Below are 7355 nucleotides of genomic sequence, written 5' to 3' on the forward strand. Positions count from 1 at the left end.
AGGTGAATCTGAGTCCTCGTGGTCTTTCGAATCGGTTGAATCGAAGGCATAATAGTCATGCGGCTCTGAGTACAAATAGTCTGAGTGCTCATAGTCATACGAATCTGAATCCCAATGGGTTTTCGAATCTGATCCCTTATGGTCAGGAGAATATGAATCCTGATGGTCTTTTGAAGCCTTATGGTCAGGGGAATCTGAGTGCTCGTGGTCTTTCGAATCGGTCGAATCGAAGGCATAATAGTCGTGCGGTTCTGAGTACAAATAGTCTGAGTGCTCATAGTCATACGAATCTGAATCCCAATGGGTTTTCGAATCTGATCCTTTATGGTCAGGAGAATATGAATCCTGATGGTCTTTTGAAGCCGTATGGTCAGGTGAATCTGAATCCTCGTGGTCTTTCGAATCGGTCGAATCGAAGGCATAATAGTCGTGCGGTTCTGAGTACAAATAGTTTGAGTGCTCATTGTCATACGAATCTGAATCACCATGGCTTTTCGAATCTGATCCCTTATGGTCAGGAGAATATGAATCCTGATGGTCTTTTGAAGCCTTATGGTCAGGTGAATCTGAGTCCTCGTGGGCTTTCGAATCGGCCGAATCGAAGGCAGAATAGTCAGGCGATTCTGAGTACAAATAGTCTGAGTGCTCATAGTCATACGAATCTGAATCACCATGGCTTTTCGAATCTGATCCCTTATGGTCAGGAGAATATGAATCCTGATGGTCTTTTGAAGCCGTATGGTCAGGTGAATCTGAATCCTCGTGGTCTTTCGAATCGGTCGAATCGAAGGCATAATAGTCGTGCGGTTCTGAGTACAAATAGTCTGAGTGCTCATAGTCATACGAATCTGAATCCCAATGGGTTTTCGAATCTGATCCTTTATGGTCAGGAGAATATGAATCCTGATGGTCTTTTGAAGCCTTATGGTCAGGTGAATCTGAGTCCTCGTGGGCTTTCGAATCGGCCGAATCGAAGGCAGAATAGTCAGGCGATTCTGAGTACAAATAGTCTGAGTGCTCATAGTCATACGAATCTGAATCACCATGGCTTTTCGAATCTGATCCCTTATGGTCAGGAGAATATGAATCCTGATGGTCTTTTGAAGCCGTATGGTCAGGTGAATCTGAATCCTCGTGGTCTTTCGAATCGGTCGAATCGAAGGCATAATAGTCGTGCGGTTCTGAGTACAAATAGTCTGAGTGCTCATAGTCATACGAATCTGAATCCCAATGGGTTTTCGAATCTGATCCCTTATGGTCAGGAGAATATGAATCCTGATGGTCTTTTGAAGCCGTATGGTCAGGTGAATCTGAATCCTCGTGGTCTTTCGAATCGGTCGAATCGAAGGCATAATAGTCGTGCGGTTCTGAGTACAAATAGTCGGAGTTCTCATAGTCATACGAATCTGAATCCCCATGGGTTTTCGAATCTGATCCTTTATGGTCAGGAGAATATGAATCCTGATGGTCTTTTGAAGCCGTATGGTCAGGTGAATCTGAATCCTCGTGGTCTTTCGAATCGGTTGAATCGAAGGCATAATAGTCGTGCGGTTCTGAGTACAAATAGTTTGAGTGCTCATAGTCATACGAATCTGAATCCCCATGGGTTTTCGAACCTGATCCTTTATGGTCAGGAGAATATGAATCCTGATGGTCTTTTGAAGCCTTATGGTCAGGGGAATCTGAGTGCTCGTGGTCTTTCGAATCGGTCGAATAGAAGGCATAATAGTTTTGCGGTTCTGAGTACAAATAGTCTGAGTTCTCATAGTCAGACAAATCTGATTCCCCATGGGTTTTCGAATCTGATCCCTTATGGTCAGGAGAATATGAATCCTGATGGTCTTTTGAAGCCGTATGGTCATGTGAATCTGAGTCCTCGTGGTGTCTTGAATCGGCCGAATCGAAGGCATAATAGTCTTGCGGTTCTGAGTACAAATAGTCTGAGTTCTCATAGTCAGACAAATCTGATTCCCCATGGGTTTTCGAATCTGATCCCTTATGGTCAGGAGAATATGAATCCTGATGGTCTTTTGAAGCCGTATGGTCAGGTGAATCTGAGTGCTCGTGGTCTTTCGAATCGGTCGAATCGAAGGCATAATAGTCGTGCGGTTCTGAGTACAAATAGTCAGAGTTTTCATAGTCAGACAAATCTGATTCCCCATGGCTTTTCGAATCTGATCCCTTATGGTCAGGAGAATATGAATCCTGATGGTCTTTTGAAGCCTTAATGTCAGGTGAATCTAAGTTTCCATAATCTTTCGAATCTGAGTCATGGTCAGGTGAATCTGAGTCCTCATCTTCACTATATTTAAACACATGATCTGTATCTGTGTACATAGGATGACTTGAGTCGATAACTTCATACTCCATAACTTCTGGCTTATGGTCAGGCGAATATAAGTCCTCGTGGTCTTTTGAATCAGAGTCTGGACGCTTACCCCACTCATCCCAGTATACCGGATCTGAATATTTTGTTGTAGGCTTAACGTACTCATCATCTTCACTATATTTATACGAAGCAAACAAATCTTCTGTATCTGTGTACATAGGATGACTTGAGTCGATAACTTCATACTCCATAACTTCTGGCTTATGGTCAGGCGAATATAAGTCCTCGTGGTCTTTTGAATCAGAGTCTGGACGCTTACCCCACTCATCCCAGTATACCGGATCTGAATATTTTGTTGTAGGCTTAACGTACTCATCATCTTCACTATATTTATACGAAGCAAACAAATCTTCTGAATCTGTGAACATAGGATGGTTTGAGTCGATTTCTTCATACTCCATAACTTCTGGCTTATGGTCAGGCGAATATAAGTCCTCGTGGTCTTTCGAATCAGAGTTTGGACGCTTACCCCACTCATCCCAGTATACCGGATCTGAATATTTTGTTGTAGGCTTAACGTACTCATCTCCACTATATTTATACGAAGCAAACAAATCTTCTGAATCTGTGAACATAGGATGGTTTGAGTCGATTTCTTCATAAGATTCTTGATCGTCGATATCACGGGGATGCCGATCTAAGCTTTCATGGCGAGTCTGAGCTAAGCTCTCCATCGCTTCCTTGCTTTCATTATCCAGACCAAAATTAACGAAACAACTAATATTTTGGGCCAACTCTTCGGATACCTTCTTGGCATCGCGGCGTAAGAACTTTTTAATCTTTTCCAGAAGATGGCTCATGTACCTGGCAAAGCTTTCATTTCCGCCAGATAGCAAATGATCCAGCTGCTCTAGTTTACCCAGCAGTCGCTGAATGATATCGGTTAGCGGTTGCCCCAGTTTCTTGTGAGCTACTCGCAGCCTAATGGTCTGGTTTACCAAAAATGGAGGCGATCCCACGCTCCTAGTCAGGTTGCCCAGTTTACTGATTAGCTCCAGAAGAGGACCCGGCTTGGGCTCTGGCACCAGCTCCCGGCATATATGTTGGGTGAATTCTGAGCTGTTGTAGCTAAAGAGCTTATTCCCCAAGAGCTCCCGGTCCACGGCCGCCGCCTGGAAGTTAATGGAACTTAGATAACCAAGTATGGGAGCGCCCTCTAACTTCTCAAAAGATTCCCGGACACCCTTCTTCATATGGACATAGAGCTCCTTCAGGCCCAAGTCACCGTACAAGCTCTCTTTACCGACGCACCGCTGCAACACATCTCCAGATCTTAACTCAGGTGAATAAAAAGTCGGATTGATCGTCTTTTTGGGCACCTGGTGGTTTTTTCTACAACAGTACATGAAGGTTTATTTTAGCTTGGATCTGCTAGAAAAACTTACCCAGCACAGAAAATGTTGTAAGTCAAAAATCCGTGGACCAGGTAGAAGAGCACCAGGATAAGAGCAATCGAGAAGAGAATGAACACGGCGCTGATGAATGCACAGAGCAGCACACTGGCTACATTCGGATTGAAGAGGCCCACGCCAAGAGCAATAAGCAGGAGGATGGGCAAAAGCATAAGCAACAAGAGCATTCCCAGTGTGCTTCCATACCACGACGGTCCCAGTTTCCGACGCAGAGCATCTGCGGGAGAAGGAGGAGTCGCCTTTGCCGTCTTTACCGTTTTTACTTTGAGTTCTACCAATGATGCTTCGTACTTCTCCTGCAGCTTGTCGGCTGAGGGTGGACTTTGGGAGATTTAAAATGATATTTGCATAGTATTTTGCTGCTAACCGCCTTTATGGAGATCCTTTGTAAATGTGTCCAGCAGGTAGTCAGTGTGATTCCTGTACGCAGTTGCGATTTGCTGGGCAGCCATTAGCGGATAGTTGACAAACTTACTTGCCAGAATTTGATTAATTGACTTGATGAAGTCCTCCGTTTGGGGAATCTTTTACAGTTGTTTCATTTTAATCCTTTTACGTTTATTTTAAGTAGCCTTAAATGAACTTACTCTATCAAAGTGCAGACACCCCTCGTCAATCAATCTGATCTCATTGTCTCTGTAGAAATCTCCGCACTCCTGTTGGTTGCACTGCAAGGTGAGAAATTTCTTAAGATTTAGCTTGACAGCATGCAACGCTGCCGAGGATTAAGAGATCTCATAATAGTTAATCCTTCAAAAAAAAACCAAAAGCTTCTCACCATCCCGAAACCTAATAGCCAACCTCTTAGCTACGGGCAACTCATTCTGGAACTCCTCTAAAATCAACTTTGTTAAGTGCATATTCTTAAGCACCTCGCTCAGATCCTTGATGGCCTCGGCGTGAACCATTGCTAGTGTGGCATTGGACTGAGCTTCGATCCGCCCCAACAAATGCTTGTAGTCGGTCTCATACAGACGACGCATGTGCTCGAAGTTTGAATGGAAAATGCCATTCTCCTTCGTCCGGCTAAAGTTGTTCGAGAACTGACAGTGTCTAGATTTATCCAGGCTCTTGTACAACTGAGTGGCTGCCAATATGGCAAAAATGAGAAATATACTAATGCTCAATCAGCCAGATTAGCTACAGTTACGATGTTTTATAGACTTACAGCATAAGAAATGCCGAAATGGCCAGAAGAATGCCACAGCAGTAACGCCTTTCCTTGCTGGCTCTTCCGTAATTCTTGCATCGCGAACAAAAGCAGGCATAAATGATTCTAAGAGGGGAAGCTGCTTCTTAAAACCTTAAAAAAAAAACCCCAGAGCAAAGCTCACCCCACGATTGGCACAGCTAGAAAGAGCAGCAATAGCAGGGGTATCAATACCTTCAGCACGTCCTGATTGACCAGGTAATCTTTCCAATCATCATTCTCCGCCTTGACCCCAATATCGTTACCATCTTGGGAAATGTAGCTCTTGGGCACTTGCTTAGAATCGGAAACCAAGGAGCCAGTGACGACATGCGGCAGAGATAAGATAAGATCATAGCTGGAATCTTCTTCCTTGGCCTTGAGTTTGTATTCTGGAGAGATTCGAAACTCGTTCGACTGGCCCCCAATCATGGTTAACTCCAAGCTAGGGAGTAGCGGGGATTCCATAAACTCTAATTCCAGTTACTGATTTCATTTAATTGAATATTTTTTTATAAACAAATCTGATTTAGAAATCAGGGAGTATTTTGGTGTGATTAAAAAAAAACAAAACAAAAAAGGAAGCTAGCTTCGGCATCCTTGCAGTTTCCAATCATTAAGAATCAAGCCATTCTGGTTAAATTAATAGAAGAAAATAAAAGGAGATATATAAAAGTTTTATATACATAGCATATAATAATTCGGTTTTTAATAAACATTTAAATGTTAAAGAAGTTAAAGCTAAACGGAGCCCTATGCGTGGTGGTGGCTTTTGGAGAACATACGGCGGCTGTGGGGTTGGACGCTTCATGGAAACGGTGCTGCAATAGAAACGCCAGCTAAGACAAAAGCTCTTGGTTAATAATCTGGACAAAAACTAAACCCAGAATTAGTAACCTATGCAGCGGACACCAGGATTGCTGCAGCTGCGTCAGTCAGTCCGAAGAACAGCATCCAGGAGAAGTATCCTTACTCCTATTGTACACACTCATGCCCGTTGACTCCCACTGTCTGTGGCAGTGGCCGATGGGCAGGATCATTGAGAAACCAATCTCAAGCATTTTTGTGGTTGTTTGTTTTTTTTAATATCTATCATCTACTGGCGTTCGTTTCTGAAAAGTGTTAGAAATGTGTTTTGAATTTAGTTTACTTATGAAACTTTATTTTTATACCCTTTGCAACGCAGTGAAGGAGACGTTTCCGACCCCATAAACCATATATATTCTTGATCAGCATCAACAGGGGAATCTTTCTAGACATGTCCGGAAGAAATCGATTTTTTGACCATTTTTGCCAAATTTTATAAGGGGTTACATCATTAAAATTTTTGATTTTGATAAAAAATTGAATTTTCAAAATTTTTAATAGAAGTATGCAGATTTATTTACTGCATTAGTTCTGTTCTTGCACAGAACAGTTTTCCGATTTAAAATTAATGCTCTTTTGGCCGAGTTATGATATTTTTAATTTTAGAAAAAATCAAGAAGTTTTTTTATATAAAAAATCAGATTTTATAATACAAAATAATATTTTTCCAAGTCAAGGAATCATTTCCGACCCCATAAACCATATATATTCTTGATCAGCTTTAACATGCGAATCTTTCTAGACATGTCCGGAAGAAATCGATTTTTTTGCCATTTTTGCGAAAAATCATAAGGGGTTACATCATTAAAATTCTCAAAAATGACAAAAAATTTTGATTTCTTAAAATTTTAAATTTGGTATGCAGTTTTTTTAAATTAATAAAAACTAACACAAAACTGCTTTCCGAATCGAAATTAATGCATTTTTGGCTTAGTTATGATATATTTTAATTGTTTCCTGCAAGGGTATACAAACTTTGGCTGGCCAAAGTTAGCTTTCTTCCTTGTTTACAGTTAAATTTAATGACTAAATAATTAATAATTGTAATATTCCATAATATGGTATGCTGAGAGATTTTTAAAAGCAACTATGTTCAAATATAACACCTTTAATTCCCTAAAAAATTGGTTTATTTGTACATTTAATTAAAATCCAAAATTCATATTTATACACAACTTTTCTTTACTCCTATAAGTATAATGTTTATTATTAGATATTTTTTGTATCTACAATTTTGCTGGGTACAGTAATTGTAATCAGAAGTTTGGAAACAGTGGGGGATTTTCGATCCTACAAAAGCAACAACAGCCGGGTCAATCTAAAATGTTTTCTGGACAAAACAAACAAAAATTTAACTGATATGTTTTGTTTTAATTTATTAACCAGTTTCATAAATGCATATTGAAATTTAATTGATCCACATTCGTTTCATCTATCACTGGCAAATATCTGCAGTGGGTGCAGTCTGGGAATTCCATTGGCAGTGTGCAGCAGGGGT

Source organism: Drosophila kikkawai, chromosome 3L (genome assembly GCF_030179895.1).
Source record: "Drosophila kikkawai strain 14028-0561.14 chromosome 3L, DkikHiC1v2, whole genome shotgun sequence".
NCBI lineage: Eukaryota > Metazoa > Arthropoda > Insecta > Diptera > Drosophilidae > Drosophila > Drosophila kikkawai.